The sequence below is a fragment of the Saccopteryx leptura genome, chromosome 4 (genome assembly GCF_036850995.1).
Source record: "Saccopteryx leptura isolate mSacLep1 chromosome 4, mSacLep1_pri_phased_curated, whole genome shotgun sequence".
In the NCBI taxonomy this organism is placed as follows: domain Eukaryota; kingdom Metazoa; phylum Chordata; class Mammalia; order Chiroptera; family Emballonuridae; genus Saccopteryx; species Saccopteryx leptura.
In genome coordinates, this window is record NC_089506.1 from 116,467,986 (window position 1) to 116,489,370 (window position 21,385).

The window sequence follows — 21,385 nt, forward strand, 5'->3', positions numbered from 1 at the left end:
TGTATTCTAGTTTCAAGGCTTTATGATCAGAAAATATGCTTGGTACAACTTCAATTTTTCTGAATTTGCTGATGTTGTTTTTGTGGCCCAACATATGGTCAATTCTTGAGAATGATCCATGTACACTGGAGAAAAATGTATACTCAGTCACTTTGGGATGAAATGTCCTGTAGATGTCTATCATATCCAGGTGCTCTAGTGTTTTGTTTAAGGCCACTATGTCTTTGTTGATTCTCTGTTTAGATGACCGATCTAGAGCCGTCAGCGGTGTATTGAGGTCTCCAAGTATGATTGTATTTTTGTCAGTTTTTGTTTTAAGATCAATAAGTAGCTGTCTTATATATTTTGGTGCTCCTTGGTTTGGTGCATATATATTAAGAATTGTTATGTCTTCTTGATTCAGTGTCCCCTTAGCCATTATGAAATGGCCATTTTTGTCTCTGAGTACTTTTCCTGTCTTGTAGTCAGCATTATCCGATATGAGTATTGCTACACCTGCTTTTTTTTGGATGTTATTTGCTTGGAGTATTGTTTTCCAGCCTTTCACTTTGAATTTGTTTTTATCCTTGTTACTTAGATGAGTTTCGTGTAGGCAGCATACAGTTGGATTTTCTTTTTTAATCTATTCTGCTACTCTGTGCCTTTTTATTGGTGAGTTTAATCCGTTTACATTTAGTGTAATTACTGATACTTGTGAGTTCCCTATTGCCATTTTATATCTTGCTTTCTGTTAGTTTTGTGTCTTGTTTGATCCTTCTCTTTTGTTTTTCTATCTTTTGTTTTTATTTGGTTGTATTCCATACATCTTTCCACTGTTGCTATCTTTTTTATCTCATGTGCTTCTGTGGTGGTTTTTTCAATGGTGGTTACCTTTGAATAATGAAAAGGGTCCCTACCCTGTTCATTGTAGCGAACTATTTTGTGAGTACTTTTGCACTCCATCGTCCTTTGCTACTGTTAATCTCCATCTTCTCCCCCTCTTTCTTTTTGTTGTTGTCACAGTTTAAATTTGGTTTTATTGTGTTCTTCTTGGAACTTTTACTTGTGGCTCTGTTTTTTTTTGTTCTTTGTATCTGATTGGAGAACCCCCTTTAGTAATTCCTGGAGTGGGGGTTTTCTGATGATAAATTCCCTCATCTTTTCTGTATCTGTGAATGTTTTTATTTCTCCTTCATATTTGAAGGATAGCTTTGATGGGTATAGTATTCGTGGCTGAAAGTTCCTCTCTTTCAGGACTTTAAATATTGGGGTCCACTCTCTTCTAGCTTGTAGAGTTTCTGCTGAGAAATCTGATGATAATCTAATGGGCCTTCCTTTATATGTTGTATTCTTCTTTTCCCTGGCTGCCTTGAGAATTTTTTCTTTGCTGTTGGTTTGTGTCAATTTCATTATGATATGCCTTGGAGTAGGTTTGTTGGGGTTAAGAAAACTTGGAGTTCTGTTTGCTTCTTGAACTTGAGGCTTTAGTTCTTTCCACAGGCTTGGGAAGTTCTCATCTATTATTTGTTTGAGTATGTTCTCCATTCCATTTTCTCTCTCTTCTCCCTCTGATATACCTATTATTCTTATGTTATTCTTTTTGATGGAGTCAGATAATTCTTGTAGGGCTATCTCATTTTTTTAAAATTTTTGAGTCTCTTTCTTCTTCTCTCTGTTGTGCCTCAAGTTGCTTGTCTTCTATTTCACTAATCGTCTCTTCTATCTGACCTGTTCTATTAGCTAAGCTTGTTACTTCGTTTTTTAGCTCGTGAATTGAGTTTTTCATCTCTGTTTGATTTGTTTTTATAGTTTCAATTTCCTTGGACATATATTCTTTGTGTTCATTGAGTTGTTTTCTGAGCTCCCTAAATTGCCTTTCTGTGTTTTCTTGTATATCTCGGAGGATTTTTAGGATTTCTATCTTGAATTCTCTGTCATTTAGCTCCAAGGTTTCCAATATATTAAATTTTTTCTCCATAGATTTTTCCTCATCTAGCTGTGTTACCTCTCTTTCTTTTGTATCCATGATATTCGATTTTCTCTTCCTTAATGGCATCTGAGGGTGGTTTTGTTGATAGTATTAATGAGATTTAATAAAGAATAAAAAGTTTAAAAAAATAATAAAAAAAAAATCGAAAAGAGTTGTTTTTTTAAAAAAAATTAATAATGAAATAAAGAAAAATAAAATAAAATAAAAATTAAAAAAAAAAAAAAAAAGGAAATTATTCCCCCCCTCCTTTTTTCCTCTCCTCTCCTCTCCCCTCTTTCTTGATAAAATCTTGTGGTGGACTGTGAATTATAACAAACAATGCCTGTGATGGAGGGTCTGAATTGGGGAAAAGTGATAAAGGGGCAAAAAAAAAAAAAAAAAAAAAAAAAAAAAGAAAGAAAAAAGAAAAAAAAGAGCGTATGGACCCACAAAAAGCAAATAAGAAAAAAATTGGGGTCAAGAATAAAATGATTTGCTTTTAGGTGTTGGTTGTCTAAGAGTTATGATGAGAGGATTAAGAGGAAAACGGAAAAATGGGGGGACAAATTAAAAAATTACTATTGTATTTAGTGGAACAAGAACTAGATAATATGGAGAGCCAGGGATGGGAGCACTGCTAGTGAGGTTAAAAAGGTGAAGTAAAAACCCCCCAAAATGCCACAAACATAAGTTTGAGCCCCAGATAAGATAATTTGTTTGTTATTGAGGTTTGAAAGAGAGGAGATGTAAAGGAAAAAGGAAGAAACTAATATAGAGGGAGAAAAGAAAGAGAGAGAGAGAGAAAAAAAAAAAAAGGGAACCACTAAAAGAAGAAAAAAGAAAGGAGAGAGAGAGAGAGAGAGAGTTAAGGGTTTTGGAGTACAACCCTCATAGAGAGAAAGGAAGAGAAGAGAAAAGATAATGGGAGATGTAACACTTATGGGTAGTGTAGTTCAAGGAGAGGAGAGAGTAAGACCGGTAGAGAGTTAATCGGCCAAATTGGAGGAGGAAAAAAAAAAAGTATCAAGAATGAAGATAAGAGAAACAAACGAACAAATATAATAAAATGGGATAGGTTATAAAGTCTGCAGATTATTCTTGATTTTGAGAGGTTATCTTCTTGCTTTTTCTTTTCTCTCCCTCTTCCTGCTCGGTGACTCTGTACCCTGGGTTTTGCCCCTTTGCCACGCTCAGGTGGAGGTTTGCAGTTGATAAGTCTCTATGGCAATGTCATGTATTGTGCTTTAGTCTCGTTGGCAGTCGAGGCTATTAGCATTTATAGGCTCTGACAGTGAGAGAGTCCGTGTTCCTGGAGCCTTTCTCCTAGTCTTTCCTTCCTCAATTAGTAGCCTGATAATCCAGCTATGGGGTTGCTGCTGCCTCTGCCTGGATAGTAAGAGCCTCAAAGAGCTGGCAACTCCCCACTCTATTTCCACTCAGCACAGGGCTCTGGGTACGGCTCAGTCAGTCAGAGCTGCTAGCATAATCAGGCGGGCTTTCCACCCACTCACAGACCTCTGGCTCTGCCACTCTGTCCGGTAACACAAGCGGGTGCCCACTTCCGGGGCGCTTGGAGAAAACTCTCACTCACTGGCTGCGCGCGCAGACCAGGATATCCGGCCAGCAGTCTCACGCTCTGAGTGAAACCCCCGACCGCAGGGAAAAGTTGCAGAGTTGGAATTGAGTCTCGCTTCGTCCCCGTGCGCGGCTTTTGCAAGGCGCTGGGGCGGCCCGAGATTCCGCTTTGGCCCACACAAAGGCCCCTGACTCTGCTCCTCTGTGCGATGACACGGGCGCGCACTGCCGAGGCACTCGGAGGAATCGCTCACTCCTTATCTGCGCGCGCAAACCAGGATATGAGGCCGGCCGCTTTCCCTCTGAGTGAAACACCCTCGGCAAGGAAAATCTCCACCATTGGAATTAGTTCTCACTCCCTCCCATGCGTGGCTTTCCCAGGGCGCTGGGGCTGCCCAGAGACTTTGCCCTCGGCCCACAGAAAGGCCTCTGACCCTGCCTCTCCGTGGGGCAACACGGGCATTGACTCCCGGGGCCTAGGAAGAAATCTCTCGCCCACTAACTGCGCACCAACCAGGAGACCGGGTAAAATGGCCGCGCCGCTTGTCTTTCTTTGTTTGGGTTTGGCGCGAGTGTTAGCTTGTATTGCCCGGGTTGCCACAGGATCAGATTTTCCTCGGCTTGGATCTCCATGCCACAGCCTGGTTCGGCCGTTTGTATTCACCCCCTTTGCCCGTCTCAGTTTCTATATTCACAGTTACCAGAGAAAGCCGCCCTGTTTAGGTTAGTGAGGAAGGCGGAGCATTTCTTACTCCCTATTTCCTTCGGGGTTTGGTTATATATTTAGCCAATTTTTCACTCAATCATACCTTTGGGTGTATTGCGAAGCATCTGGAAGCTCCAAGTATAGGTTTTTCTGTTTCTGGTTGAAGATCTTGTTGAGTTTTGGGGGAGATTTATCGGTATCGCTTCCTACCCTGCCATTACTCTGACGTCATCCACAGGGTTCACTTTTAATCTAATGAAAAGCTAAGGTTTAGTCAAGAATTCCTTAATGCTTAGTTTAATTGCAACATATATCATATAATCTTTCTTCACAACTTAAATTCTCTTTTGTCTTTTTTCCCTCTCTGTAAAACATTTGGAACTCATTCCACAATTTATCCCTTATTCTTACATTGTCTTAATATGGGATTTGATGGTTTAAGCTGGGAATTTTTTTGTGATATCAGCATAAGGTTGAGCCCTAGAAGACAGAGTCTGCTATGTTTCTGTTATACTTCAAGATATTTTCAAGCTATCTCAAGTGGTGCTAAACATGTTGATGGCATATGAAAATTCTTTTTCTTAAATAAAATGCAATCAAAATTAAAGTTTTATATTCTAAACTTGAGGAATTCAAATAAAATCAGTAAATATTTTTTATGTTAAAATTTTTTTGATGTGCATATTTTGATCCGTAGATTTTGTATTGATTTTAATGTGCAGTTTTTCCTTTTCTTTTCTTTTCTTTTTGGAAAGGTTGAATGCAAAGCATTATGATTATAAATAAGTGTCTCAATACTCCATCAGCATCATTCACAGTTGCCACTATAGCCTGATTAGGGAAGGGTAGGAACTTTTTGATAAAGCATAAAAAGATCTTAATGATGAACAGAGGATATGAATACACCTTTTTCTAAAGAAGACATAAGATGGCCCACAGGTACATGAAGACGTTCAACATCACTGGTTATCAGGGAACTGCTAATCCAAACCACAAGGAGCTATGATGTGTTGTTAAAAAGATAAGAAATAGCAAGTGTTGACGAGGATGTGAAGAAAAGGTAACCCTTGGGCTTTGTAAGACTGGTATAGTCACTGTGGAAAATAATATGCAGCTTCCTCAAAAAAATATAAATAGGACTACCATATGATCCAGCAATTCTTCTGAATATCTGGAGAAACAAACAAAACACCTCACTAACTTGAAAAGATATATGCACCCCCATGATCACCGAAGCATTATTTATGATGGCTAAGATATAGACACCTTAAATGTCCTTCAATGGGTGAATAAATAAAGAAATAGTGATATATATATCTATATATATATGTAAATATATATATAGATATATATATATGAATATTATTCAGTCATTAAAAAGACTGAAATCTTGCCTGACCAGGAGGTGGCGCAGTGGATAGAGCGTCGGACTGGGATGCGGAGGACTCAGGTTCGAGACCCCAAGGTTGCCAGCTTTATTACGGGCTCATCTGGTTTGAGCAGAGCTCACCAGCTTGGACCAAAGGTCACTGGCTTGAGCAGGGGTTACTCAGTCTGCTGTAGCCTCTGGGTCAAGGCACATATGAGAAAGCAATCAATGAACAACTAAGTTGTCACAACGAAAAACTGATGATTGATGCTTCTCATCTCTCTCCATTCCTGTCCATCTGTCCCTATCTATCTCTCTCTCTGTCTCTGTAAAAAAAAAAAGACTGAAATCTTGCCATTTGAGACAATGTGGATAGACTTTGAGGGCATTCTGCTAAAGTCAGACAGACAAAGATAAATACCATATGATGTCACTTATATGTGGAATCTAAAAACAAACAAACAAAAACATGAGCTCATAGATACAGAGAACAGATTGGTGGTTACCTGAAGTGGGGACTGAGGAATGGGAGAAATAAATTAAGGTGTCAAAAGGTAAAAATTTCCAGTTCAACAGATAAGTCATGAGGACTTAATGTATAGCATGATTATTATAATTAATAATACTGTACTGGGCCCTGGCCGTTTGGCTCAGTGGTAGAGTGCCGGCCTGGCGTGCAGGAGTCCCAGGTTCGATTCCTGGCCAGGGCACACAGGAAGAGCGCCCATCTGCTTCTCCACCCCTCCCCCTCTCCTTCCTCTCTGTCTCTCTCTTCCCCTCCCGCAGCCAAGGCTCCATTGGAGCAAAGTTGGCCAGGGCGCTGAGGATGGCTCTGTGGTCTCTGCTTCAGGTGCTAGAAAGGCTCTGGATGCAACAGAGTGATGCCCCAGATGGGCAGAGCATCGCCCCCTGGTGGGCATGCCAGGTGTATCCTGGTTGGGCGCATGCGAGAGTCTGTCTGACTGCCTCCCCATTTCCAACTTCAGAAAAATACAAAAAAAAAAATAATAATACTGTACTGGATATTTGAAAGTAGCTAAGAGAATAGATCTTGAAAGTTCTTATAAGAAAAAATGTAGTACTTATGGTGACATATTAACTGAGCTTATTGTGGTGATTATTTTGAAATCTATACAAACATTGAGTCATTATATTGTACACCTGAAACTAATATAATGTTATGTCAATTATATTTCAAAAAAGAAAAAACCCTGAAAATTCTCCACCCCCTCAAAGAAGTAAGAAAATCTTTTTACTGCATGCTTAATATATGACAGGGTAATTGTTTTACATATATTATGTCATTTAATCTTCTTAACAGCCCTATTCAAAGATACTATTGTTAATTCAATTTTAGATAATGAAACTGGGGCAGAGAATGGAGAAGTCACTTTCATAGGATTATAGAGCTAGCAAATGAAGGAACTATGATGGTGATTGTGGTAGGATGTGGCCCTAACAAAGTATGTTGCCCTGTTCTACTCTCCATTGCAAATTCTATAGCCCCTGGCCCTGATAACAAGGGTGAAGCAGAGAGAATGTATGCTTTATTTAGTTGTCTCATTGCCTTCAGAGCAGCAGCAACTGAGAGGAAGAGAAGGAATGCTTATTTGAAAGGTTTTCTTCACCTTCTGTAGGAAAAGATATTTTACAACAAGCATGATAATTTGGTTCAACAGTTTATATTTTTCATATTGTGGTGTTATAAAGTACCCAATCCACAATTCCGCGGGTTTTCATAGAGGCATCAAGTCCAAATAAGTTTTTGAAGAGTTTTATTAAAGGAGGGAATTTATTAAATATGCTGGCTGCATATATCTTTCACAGGGCAGCAGTTCCAAATCATGTGTGTCATTAATATTTTAGGGGCTGGTTATATACTCTTAATTATACATGGGCGGGGAAAAAGCCTGACATCCCGGCATAAGCTTATAACCTTTGTTTTCACCTACACAGGTTTGGGGAAAGGATGAAGGGGGGATGGGACACAATTCATTAGCAAATTTATAACATCTGTCTATAGGGTTCATAAAAAGACGTTTCTACACATTAAAACTTACAAGGTAACAATAGTAAAAATGTTACTCTACATACTAAAAGATGTTCTTATATTTTTCAGTTTTCACCTGCCATTTCTTTGTTGAGAGATATATACATTAACTACACGCTTTCAGGAGGTGAGGGGTAGTTTCCAATGGGAACAAATGCCTGTAAATGGCCCATTAATATAAGAAAAGGTTTAATTTACTCTTTCTCTCCCTGCACCTGGCTAGCTATTCTCTCACTTCCTTACAGGTGTGGGGGGAAGGTCAGAGAATCCAAGTCTCCTTCCCCTTTGCATTTACAGTACAATGTTATCAGCCATCTTAGTTTTTTTTTTTTTTTTTTCTTCTGAAGCTGGAAACAGGGAGAGATAGTCAGACAGACTCCCGCATGCGCCCGACCGGGATCCACCCGGCATGCCCACCAGGGGCGACGCTCTGCCCACCAGGGGGCGATGCTCTGCCCATCCTGGGCGTCGCCATGTTGCGACCAGAGCCACTCTAGCGCCTGAGGCAGAGGCCACAGAGCCATCCCCAGCGCCCGGGCCATCTTTGCTCCAATGGAGCCTTGGCTGCGGGAGGGGAAGAGAGAGACAGAGAGGAAGGCGCGGCGGAGGGGTGGAGAAGCAAATGGGCGCTTCTCCTGTGTGCCCTGGCCGGGAATCGAACCCGGGTCCTCCGCACGCTAGGCCGACGCTCTACCGCTGAGCCAACCGGCCAGGGCGCCATCTTAGTTTTGATGCTAATCACACAAGCATAGAAATCACACTTGCAAAATCTTTCTGTGTGACTAGTTTAAATTAATAAAATGTTCTTTAAGCTTCCTAAAATATTAATATTAATTCTGTAACATTTGATACCTTACAACAGTGGTTTCTTTTGTTTCTTCATTTTTCACTGGAAAAATTTTGTGAAACGCAAGAAATATATAGCACAATGTCAAAAGTGCCAAAGAAGAACATAAAAATATGACATGGAAGAAAAGTGTCCTTTAAAGACAGGCTAAAACATTAGGTTTGTTTAGTTGGGAAGAATAAATACCAATAAAATTTTAAACTTTAGAAAATCACAAAGGGTTTTTTTTTTTTGATAAATAAATAATAATATATGAAAAAAAATGTTAGTAATATTTGAACTGTTTAGAGGGAAAAAAAACATGGGTTTTTTTTTTAGGAAAATTGAGAACCAGTGAATCAGATCTAGGTGACAAAAATGTATGCTTTTATAGAAATTCAAAATTGTAAAGAGTGATAAATATTTAGACTGTGATGGGATCTGTTTTTTTTTTTTTTTAATTAAATGAGAGGAGGGGAGGCAGAGACAGACTCCTGCTAGTGCCTCTGGACCAGGATCTACCAGGCAAGCCCCCTACAGAGCAATGCTCTGACCATCTGGAGTGTTGTTCCATTGCTGGGCAGCCACACTACTCTTAATGCCCAAGACAGAGGCCATGGAGCCATCCTCTACACCGGGCACCAACTCACTACAATTGAGTAATGGCTGTAAGAGGAGGGGGAGAGAGAGAGAGAAAGAGAAGAGAGAGGCAGAGGGGTGGAGAAGCAGATGGGTGCATCTGTGTGCCCTGACTGGGAATTGAACCCAGGACATCCATATGCAGGGCTGATGCTCTACCAGTGAGCCAACCTGCCAGGGTTGATTTTTCTTTATGTCTTATGAGAAGAGAAGAGAGAGTAGAGGAACATCTTTATTTCATATCAACTTACAGAGATAGTGTACTGAGGATAACTTCGAATTTAAAAACAGATAAAATGATTGCATATATAATTTCGGTGTTGCAACTAGAAAAAGATATTTGTTCTCCAAACAGGGATGATGCATACTTTCATGCCACTGCTGCTTATAAAGTCTAAGCTATTTAGGAGCATAGATTCTAAGGGAAGATTCAAAGTTGAACTGCTTAAAGTGGGGAAACACTAGAATTGAAATAAATCAAGTGATGGTCAATAGCAGATTAGGGTGGTAAGGAGGAACAGAAAGCCATACCGGGGCATTTATCTTCTACATTTCTTTTATTCTGTGTATGAACACTGGTGCAAGTTTTTCAAATAATAGTATGTCAAATGGATGTTGCAGAATTTTACTTAATGAAATTTATTGACAGACACATATTTGAGATTTTCCCCAAATCTCAAAAATGGTAACAAAGTTGGGATTTAAATTTAACTCAAAATCTGTGCTTTTAGTCACAACACTATATAGATTTTAGTCTTCTGCTTTCTCCTCCTAAAATAAATTGATAGTGGTTGAAAAGAAAAGTAATAGTTTTCTATTAGAGATAAAAAACATTTTACCTGAAATTTACACTAATCCTTACATATACATATTGGATCCACCCGGTACGAGAACAAATGTTGGAGACTTTCGGGAGCTTAGATTGTACTTTATTGGCCAAGTTTAACCTGCGCAGGGGCGAACTCCCCAGTGTCCTGAGACACCATACTCACAGGGAGATGCAAATGGGAGTCACGCCTGGCGCTTACAGCCAGGTCCTTATATATCCTAAGTAAGCAAGCATTATACAGAAGCAGATGTGGCAGTTAACTATTCGCTAAGGGATCCGCAGGCAGCATAGCAACAGGGGCTGGGTTTAGCTTAGTGGTGAATTTCAAACATAAACTTCTGATAAGGGTCTCTGACCAATGGAATGCAAACGTTTTTCTTCCTTTGTGCTGATCTTCTTTGTTCTCAGCCTCAGTGGGGCTCTATCAGCACGTCCCTGTTCTGGCTTCTTCAATAATTACTTCTGGCAGTCTCAGCACCCCTTCCTGAATCTAACAATACACATCCCCCACACATATAATATATATCATAGTAGTAAAAAATATTATTTTTTCTGGGCATCTGAATTATTGTCAAAACTGTTTTTCAGATATGTTTGTGAGACCAGATTTATAAGTTTCAGAGATGAAAACTTTGAGATTTCCAGTTATTACCCACAGGTTTTTAGGCTTTCTGAAAATGTACAGTACAGATAATTCCTGCAAGTCCAGCAGAAATCAACTTTATGAGAATAGACTGGTTAGAAAAATTAATGAGCAGTATAAAGCCACAGCAGACTCTTAGATTACTAGTGGATTTGAAAATGAACAGGCATTTGCATGAACAGTAGTTTGCTTATTATACTTTGTTCTCTTCTCTGGTTACATTATATGATGCAACCCAATGAATCAGAAATTGGATCTGTATGGGGACATGTGGATGACCACAGTTCCCTACTAGTCACTGCTTCTTCAGATGAGATGAGATATTCCAAAATCCCTGGAAATCAACCAGAACTCAAGATTTTTAAGGGAAGTTTGCTAAAATGCTTACCAGTAGAACAAAGAGTGCTGATCTGATGCTTGTTCCAGGTCTACATCTGAGCTCAAAGTAACCTTCTGGATTAAAGCCTTTGCTTAAACAGTCCTGCTTACTGTCCTTCAAAATCGCATGGTATCTTCATGATATTACTTCTCAAGGATATCACTATCTGAAATCCTACTGTCTGTAGGCTTCTGAGACCTGGTATTTAGCTTTGCTATTTGTTCTATGTAGGCCTGCATTTGTGAAGCAGAACTGATCTAGTTGATGGGATTTACTTGTGAATGAGAGGTGCTAGTTACATTTCCATACTCCCTATTGTTACAATGCATGGCAGTTTAAAATTTTTGGTTTCATTAGATATAGAAGTTTATTATTTAGCCATAAAGTAATCTTCTCTTAGTATCTTTTCTTTTTTAGGCCATTACCATCAGAATAATTAAAAAAAAAAAAAGTAGGATTGGCCCTGGCCGGTTGGCTCAGTGGTAGAGTGTCGGCCTGGTGTGCGGGGGACCCGGGTTCGATTCCCGGCCAGGGCACATTGGAGAAGTGCCCATTTGCTTCTCCACCCCCCCTCCTTCCTCTCTGTCTCTCTTTTCCCCTCCTGCAGCCAAGGCTCCATTGGAGCAAAGATGGCCCGGGCGCTGGGGATGGCTCCTTGGCCTCTGCCCCAGGCGCTAGAGTGGCTCTGGTCGTGGCAGAGCGACGCCCCAGAGGGGCAGAGCATCACCCCCTGGTGGGCAGAGCTTCCGCCCCTGGTGGGCGTGCCGGGTGGATCCCGGTCGGGCGCATGCGGGAGTCTGTCTGACTGTCTCTCCCCGTTTCCAGCTTCAGAAAAATACAAAAAAAAAAAAAAAAAATAGGATTTTAGATCCCACTTAAATTTATAGGATCAGAATGTCTGGGAGTAAGGTTCAAGAATCTCTATTTTAAATATGTTTCCAGGTAATTTAATGCACTCTAACGTCTGTAAATTGCTAGAATGGAGGAATAAGCACTTTATGTTAGGTTGTTTGACATAAGATATTAAACCTGTCTTCCTTCTTAGTTTCTATGATTTACTTCACTTTTTCTTAATTTCCATTTTCTTTCTCCCCAAATGCAATAGAAATGTTTGGAAAAATATGTGGTTCTTAAAACTTTCAATTCTATTTGTTGGGCAGATAAAATGTATTATGCTCACTTTGTTAAAGATGGCGCCACTGCCCACGTGGAGGCCGTTGCCCAGGTGATATTAATATGTGTCTCTGTGGATCGTTGTAGCCTGGGACTTGGTTTTGGGATTAAGCCTTTCCCACCCTTTTTGATGTGGGGTGGTACAATCCAATCATGCCTTAGAGAAGTGACTCTACTAGAGACTTCCCTATTTTGTATATTGGATTAGAGGTTGTGAAGCTACAATATAAAATGGGGGCAGAACAGAGTTTGGGCTCTTGGTTCCTGAGGTTAGCATGAGAGAGCAGAGAGAGTAGAACCAGCAGCAGTGGAAGGAGGCCACGTGGAGGAGGCCAGGAAAAGCAGCCAAGATGGCGGAGTGCTGAGTGAGATGCCAGTTTGTACAGAGTTTGTATCTGGGATAAGGAAGGAGATGGGGAACTGAGGAGAATAAGGCTGGTGGGCTAGAAACCTTTGATTCTAGGAAACTCGGATAAGTCAGTGGCTTTGTGAGCACTGAGTGTGACTGGGTTTTGGAGCCCAGTGTGTATTTTTACTTGCCCGCCGGGTGCAAGGTAGGATTAAAGGCTATGGCCCACCAGTTTTTGGCTCCATGGTTTCTTTACCGACTGTCCGAATCCAATGCGAACCTGCAAGGGCCGGGCTGCTGTGATAGTGGCCCTGGCCCTGCCTACTGGCTTGACACTATTCCACAGGTATCTTTTGGCATTCAATATATATTATGTCTGGGGCTGATCATACATATATATTGGGGATCCTTAAATAACTTGAGACTCAGAGTACTGCCAGCTTTATTTTATCCCAAAGGAGCTCTTGTTTTAGTTTCCCTGACATCATAATTCTGAGAAAATTTTCTTTTTTATCAGTGTAAGAATGAGACAGTACTCAAACACCAGGTGTGCAGGCTTTATTAGAGGAGAAAGACCTGCCGGGGCACTTCTCAGGGAAGAAGAGCCCCCAAAACAGACTGAGGTAAAACTTTATAGGGTTGGGGATAGCCTCGAGCAAGGGTGTGCTGGTATGTTCGGCTTTCTGGAATACTCCTCTTTGCAGTGATTGACCAGCTTCCTGGAATTCCTTTGTCCCAGGAGTGATTGTCTGGTAATTAAGGGTGGGGCCAGGCAGCCAAGCGGAACAGTAAAAGGGCAGTTTGGAACTCCTGGTCAATTCATGTATCTATCAATCAGAAAGATATTAAAAAATAAATGTTACACATTTGGGTTGCTTTCATATTTGTCCTGTTATAGGGTACATGGCAAGCATAATGTTCTAAAAATATTTAATATCACAAACTATAGCAGACTTAAAATAATTAAATAACATTTTGTATTAAATACTACCTGCTTTGGAGAAGTACCCACTTCTTGAATTATATTATTTGACATTACAGTGCTTCATTTAGATTCCTGCAGTTCAAGGTTCAAAGATGAGAAAGAGGGATAAATAGAGTAGTTGTCAATAAATTTCTGTTAAGCTGCATTTAAAGTTATATGGAAAAACAGAAAGGATTCAGGAAGGTATCCATACCTTTTTACAATGTTCAATAACAACATTGACATACTGATATCTAAGTCTTAGTCTATTAAAAATAATTGTAGGTGCATTGGCTGAATACGAATAACACAGTAGCTGTTTCCATGAGATTGTTGCTATAAATATTGGCATAGACAATTAACATATCAACTTCTCAGGCTGTGATCATTGGTTCAGAGTATGTCTATAATCAAAGTTGATACAATCAGAGTGAACTCCAGAGTAATTGGGACTCTTGGAAAAGTGGTTTTCTTTTTCTGCTGTTCCTGTGAGGATGTGAGATGATGTTAGCTATAGCTATGTTGTCTCCCAAAAGTGACAGCCAGTTGGATAAAAGCAGCCAACACAGAAAACAGCCAGAAGACAAAGAGAAGGAACCATCCTTAGGTGGCATCATTTAAATCTGTGAATCAAAAATCAGTTGTAGGAATGTATATGTGTGGTGTTTTCAGTTGTATGAACAAATAAATTTCATTTCATTGTTTAAACCAGATTGTGTTAGTGTGTTTTATTCACTGGCAGATGAGAGTCCTAACCAATTTACCTTCTACTCACAGTTCATTATTATTGCTTATGTAAATAAGATCCTTGCTAGACTATAACCTCTATGAAGGCAGAGCTATGTTTTACAGATTAATTGTTGTGTTTGCAGTACCTACTATAATTTTAGCACAGTAAAGGTGTATAATGAATATTTTGAAGGTAAATACACAATTTTTTAATCTTGATAAATCTAACATTACAGCATTTTTGTGTTGTAAACAATTTCTTCCTCTATAGTCTTTAAATAAACCAAAATCCTTCTATATTCCAGATCTAATTTCCTTATTTCCTGTACTGATATTAATACAACATCTTGCTACTCACATTGTTTACTTTTTTACTTTACATTACATTAAAATAAAACAACTTTTTTTGCCTGACCAGGCGGTAGTGCAGTGGATAGAGTGTTGGACTGGGACGCAAAGGACCCAGATTTGAAACCTTGAGGTCGCTGGCTTAAATGTAAGCTCATCTGGTTTGAGCACAGCTCACCAGCTTCAACCCAAGGTCTCTGGCTTGAGCAAGGGGTCACTTGGTCTGCTGTAGTCCCCTGGTCAAGGCACATATGAGAAAACAATCAATGAACAATTAAGGTGCCGCAATGGAGAATTGATGCTTCCCATCTCTTTCTTTCTGTCTGTCCCTATCTGTCCCTCTCTCTGTCTCTGTCATAAACAAAAACAAAAAAATAACTTTTTTCTTGTTGGCTGTTTTTGCCAGTTACTCCAATTTTTTAAGCCATTCCCTTTTCTGTGATTGCATAACAGTTTATTTATTCTTCAATAGCAATAAATTTTACAGTGTATTAAAATTAATAGTTCTTGTTCTCCTTTCCCCTTAAAACTGTATATATTTATAAAAAAAGCAACTAATTTTTAAAACTTTATATTACTAGTTAATGTTTTAGCATTTTATATTTATTTTTTAGAATGGAAAATACTTGCAGAAATTTTTTTCCTATAATGTCTACTTCTATTCCCTCCAGAAACATACCTGAACTGGATGTAGACTGTGTCACTGGGCCCTACAGGACACCCACTGTATAAGGCCACTCTGCCAAGACCTTGGTATGCAGTACTTTATGTAATACATAGACTGGGTATATACCCCAAAAACTCAGAAACATTGATACGTAAAGACACATGCAGCCCCATGTTCATTGCAGCATTGTTCACAGTGGCCAGGACATGGAAACAACCAAAAAGCCCATCAATAGATGACTGGATAAAGAAGATGTGGCACATATACACTATGGAATACTACTCAGCCATAAGAAATGATGACATCGGATCATTTACAGCAAAATGGTGGGATCTTGATAACATTATACAAAGTGAAATAAGTAAATCAGAAAAAACCAGGAACTGCACTATTCCATACGTAGGTGGGACATAAAAGTGAAACTAAGAGACATTGATAAGAGTGTGGTGGTTACGGGGGGAGGGGGGAGAGGGAGAGGGAAAGGGGGAGGGGGAGGGGCACAAAGAAAGCTAGATAGAAGGTGACAGAGGACAATCTGACTTTGGGTGATGGATATGCAACATAATTGAAAGACAAGATAACCTGGACTTGTTGATCTTTGAATATATGTATCCTGATTTATTGATGTCACCCCATTAAAAAAATAAAATTATTAAAAAAAAATACATAGAAACAAACACAGGGAGGAAGCCAAAATGAGGAGACAAAAAACGTGTCCCAGATGAAAGAGCAGGACAGTATTCCAGAAAGAGAACTAAAGGTAATGAAGACAAGCAAGCTACCAACTGCAGGGTTCAAAATACTGGTTATGAGGATGCTTAATAGAAAGAGGGGAAGAGAAGATGAACCCAGTTAGAACTTTAACAAAGAGATTTAAACCTAAAAATAGAGATAGAAAACATAAAAAGAAGCACTCAGAAATAAAGAACACAAACAACTATTTAAAAGAATACATTAGCTAAAATTAACATCAGAGGATGGAATTAGTGATTTGGGAGATAAAATAGTAGAAAACACACCATTGGAATAGTAAAAAGAAAAAAGAGTAAAAGAAGAGGACAGTATTAAGGACCTCTGAGACAACATAGCTATCCCAACGTTTGCGTTATTTGGGGTCCCAGAAGGAGAAAAGAGAGATGAGGGGGTTAAAGACTTACCTGAAAGATTAAAGACTGAAAATTTTTCTAACCTGGCAAAGGAAATAGACACACAAGTCTCAGCAAAAAATTATTACCCTCTTCTTTCAATTTCTTTTTTCTATTTTTTGTTTATTCTCTCTCCTTCTTTCTCCTTATATAAACCCCTGAAGATTAAGATAGGTTTTTGAGGACAGGAGTCCTCCCATCTTCTCAGGTAGCCAGCATTTGAATAAATTTTTTCCTTCTAATCAGCACCTGTGCCATTAGTTTGGCTTTTTTTGGTGACAGGCAATCAGGACTGCAGGCCATTTTTCTGACTTCAAAGGGACTACTTTAAAAAAATTGATAAAAAATATAAATAATAAAATGGCAATAACCTCATACTTTAAACAAATACTTTAAATACAAATGGATTAAAGGCTCAAATCAAAAGACTTAGAATGGTCAAATGAATAAAAAAAATACTTAATACATATTCTGCCTACAAGAGACCCATTCAGATTGAAAGTTATACAGATACTAAAAGTAAAGAATTGGAGAAAGATACTTCATGCAAATGGCAATGAAAAAAAAAGCTTGAGTAGCAATACTTGTAGCAGACAAAATGGACTTTAAAATAAAGACTATAGCAGGAAAAAAAGAAGGACATTTAAAAATGATAGAAGACTTAATACAAGAGGTTATAATCCTTGTAAATATTTATTCACTAAATGTAAAAGCACCCAAGTGCTTTTACAAATATTGATGAACATAAGTGGAGAAATTGGAGGTAAAAAATTAATAGTAGAAAACTTGAACACCCCATTGACATACATGGATAGACTATTCAGACAAAAAAATAAAAAATAAAAAGGAAATAATGGCCTTAAATGACACATTAAAACAGATGGATTTAATTAATATTTTTAGAACATTTTATCCAAAGTTGCAGAATATATGTTCTTCTTAAGTACACATGGAACATTTTTCTATAACAGACCACATGTTAGGAAACATAACAAGTTTCAACAAATATAAAAGGATTGGAATAATATCAAACATCGTCTCTGGTCACAATGGTATGTAACTAGAAATCAACTACAAGAAGAAAACTGAAAAACACACAAACACATGGATAAACAAGATTGAAAAGACTCTAACCAGACTCATCAAGAAAAAAAGAGAAGAACCCAAATATATAAAATCAGAAATGAAAGAAGGGGGGTAACAACTGACAGCACAGAAATGTAGAGGATTTTAAAAAACAATTATGAACAACTATATGCCAACAAACTGGACAACCTGGGTGAAATGGACAAATTTTTAGAAACACACAATATTCCAAAACTCAATCAAGAAGAATCAGAAAATTCACAGGGACCAATTACAACTAACAAAATCTAAGCAGTAATAAAAAAACCTTTTAACAAAAGTTATGGACCAGATTACTTCATAGGTAAATTTTACCAAACATTCAAAGAAGAACTACACCTATTCTTTTTTTTTTTTTTTTTGAAATAACAGAAAATTTATTGTCTTTCAGTTCTTGAGGTGAAAAGTCTGAAATCAAGGTGTCAAGTGGGCCATGCTCATTCCAACAGCCCTAGGCGAAGCACCTTCCTTGCCTCGTCTACCTTCCTGTGTTTGCCAGCAATATATGATGTTTCTTGGCTGGTAGGTGCATCACTCCGGTCACACAGTCATCTTCTCCCCGTGTATCTCGGCATCCTCTTTCCTCAGTGCATGTTTGTGTTCTGTGTTCAAACTTCCCCTCGTATAAGAACACCAGTCATGCTGGGATAGGACCCACCCTAGTGACTTCTTTTTAAATTGATTATCTATATAAAGACCCTATTTTCAAATAAGGTTACATTCTGAGGCACTAGGGGTTAGGAATTCAACATATCTTTTTTGGGGGGGCACATAATTCACCTCATTACAATGGGAATTGTACTCATCCAGAACCTTTCATTTTGTAGCCTCAGGCAGTCAGAAACCTTTCACAGAATTTCTATTATTTTTATGGCTTACTTCATCCTTTTTCAATATCCTCTCTTGTGTCCAGGCACACTATTTCAGTTCCAACACATGACTTCCATGACTGCCTGTCTTCAATATTTTCAATAACTTATCCCAAGCATTTAGCAACAGCACTTATTATGAGCAGCTGGGTATATCAAGCATCTGCCATTTTTCTCACCCCACCTCTTTCTATAGCTTGTTCAATTTCCAACCCAGGAGGCTCCCAAAAGACCACTTTTCATTGCCTCCAGCTCCCTGGGAGACACAGTAGTTCTCCCTCCCACCCTGACTTGGACTGCTTCCCTCGCTGAGATTACCCCTGTCTAACCAGCCTCGCTTCCTCAGCCACCTCTTTCCTGCCCCAGGATTCTAGCAAAGAAAAGTCTATTCCACTTGTTGCATTTTAAAAAATGTATACGCTGCTTTATTTCTGTAAGGATATACTGAAACATTAGATGATAATAGCTAATGACAAAATGTAGAGATGAGACATTGGCTTCTTTTACCACTGCCATAAGAATGTTACTACGTCTTATCATCTCACATTCTCCTATGTAATATAACAATGAAGATAGAATACAGGAAGTAGGTGATCCTGCATCTTAGGTAAGCACTACATGAAAATGGCCTGTCAATGTCCCTTCTCTTGTGATTCTTAAGTGTTAAGAAGAAAGATCGATTGGGATAAAGGCATAAAGTAGTTTGCGGATTGTATTGGTTAGGATTAGTTTCAATTGCAAAAAGAGGCAAAATAAAGAGGTTTAATATAAGGGTTGTTTGTTTCTCTGGAATAAAGAAATCCAGAGGAAGGCAGTCCAAGGCTTTTGGAGTAGTTTCCAGGCTTCCCTTATCTTCTCTGCCATTCTTTTTTTTTTTATTAAATTTAATGCAGTGACATTGAAAAATCAGGGTACATATGTTGAAAGAAAACATCTCTAGATTATTTTGACATTTGATTGTGCTGTATATCCCTCCCCCAAAGTTAAATTGTCTTCTGTCACCTTCTATCTGGTTTTCTTTGTGCCCCTCCCCTCCCCCAACCCCTCTCTCCTTCTTCACCCCATCCCCCCTCCCCCAAACCCCCACCCCTGTTGCCATCACATTCTAGTTCATGTGTCTGAGTCTCATTTTTATGTCCCTTCTATGTATGGATTCATCTTAGTTTTTTTTCTGACTTACTTATTTCACTCCGTATAATGTTGTCAAGGTCCATCCATGTTATTGTAAATGATCCGATGTCATCATTTCTTATGGCTGAGTAGTATTCCATAGTATATATATACCGAAGCTTTTTAATCCACTTGTCCTCTGATGGACACTTGGGCTGTTTCCAGATCTTTGCTATTGTGAACAATGCTACCACAAACATGGGGGTGCATTTCTCCTTTTGGAGCTGTTCTATGGTGTCCTTGGGGTATATTCCTAAAAGTGGGATAGCTGGGTCAAAAGGCAGTTCAATTTTCAGTTTTTTGAGGAATCTCCATACTGTTTTCCACAGTGGCTGCACCAGTCTGCATTCTCACCAGCAGTGCAGGAGGGTTCCCTTTTCTCCACATCCTCGCCAGCACTTATTCTGTGTTGTTTTGTTGATGAGCGCCATTCTGACTGGTGTGAGATGATATCTCATTGTGGTTTTAATTTGCATTTCTCTAATGATTAGTGATGTTGAGCATTTTTTCATATGCCTATTGGCCATCTGTATGTCGTCTTTGGAGAAGTGTCTATTCATCTCTTTTGCCCATTTTTGGATTGGGTTGTTTGTCTTCCTGGTGTTGAGTTTTACAAGTTCTTTATAAATTTTGGTTATTAACCCCTTATCAGACGTATTGTCAAATATGTTCTCCCATTGTATAGTTTGTCTTTTTATTCTGTTCTTGTTGTCTTTAGCTGTGCAAAAGCTTTTTAGTTTGATATAGTCCCATTTGTTTATCCTGTCTTTTATTTTACTTCCCCATGGAGATAAATCAGCAAATAAATTGCTCTGAGAGATGTCCGAGAGCTTACTGCCTATGTTTTCTTCTAAGATGCGTATGGTTTCATGGCCTACATTTAAGTCTTTTATCCATTTTGAGTTTATTTTTGTGAGTGGTGTGAGCTGGTGATCTAGTTTCATTTTTTTGCAGGTAGCTGTCCAATTTTCCCAACACCATTTGTTAAAGAGGCTGTCTTTACTCCATTGTATTTCCTTACCTCCTTTGTCAAATATCAGTTGTCCATAGAACTGTGGGTTTATTTCTGGGTTCTCTGTTCTGTTCCATTGATCTATATGCCTGTTCTTATGCCAGTACCAGGCTGTTTTGAGTACAACGGCCTTGTAGTATAACTTGATATCAGGAAGTGTGATACCTCCCACTTTATCCTTCTTTTTTAAGATTGCTGAGGCTATTCGTGTTCTCTTTTGGTTCCATATAAATTTTTGGAATATGTGTTCTATATCTTTGAAGTATGTCATTGGTATTTTAATTGGTATTGCATTGAATTTATAGATTGCTTTGGGTAATATAGACATTTTAATGATGTTTATTCTTCCTAACCATGAGCACGGTATATGCTTCCACTTGTTTGTTTCTTCCTTGATTTCTTTTATCAATGCTTTGTAATTTTCGAAGTACAAGTCTTTAGTCTCCTTGGTTAAGTTTACTCCTAGGTACTTTATTTTTTTGGTTGTAATTGTGAAGGGGATTGTTTCCTTAATTTCTCTTTCTGACTGTTCATTGTTGGTATATAAAAATGCCTCTGATTTCTGAGTATTGATTTTATATCTTGCCACATTGCTGAATTCATTTATCAGGTCCAGTAGCTTTTTGACTGAGACTTTAGGGTTTTCTATATACAATATCATATCATCTGCAAATAATGATAGTTTTACTTCTTTTCCAACTTGAATGCCTTTTATTTCTTCTTGTTTGATTGCTGTTGCTAGGACTTCCAGGACCATGTTAAATAAGAGTGGTGAAAGGGGGCACCCCTGCCTTGTTCTTGATCTTAAGGGTATTGCTTTTAATTTTTGCCCATTGAGTATGATGTTGGCTGTGGGTTTCTCATAGATGG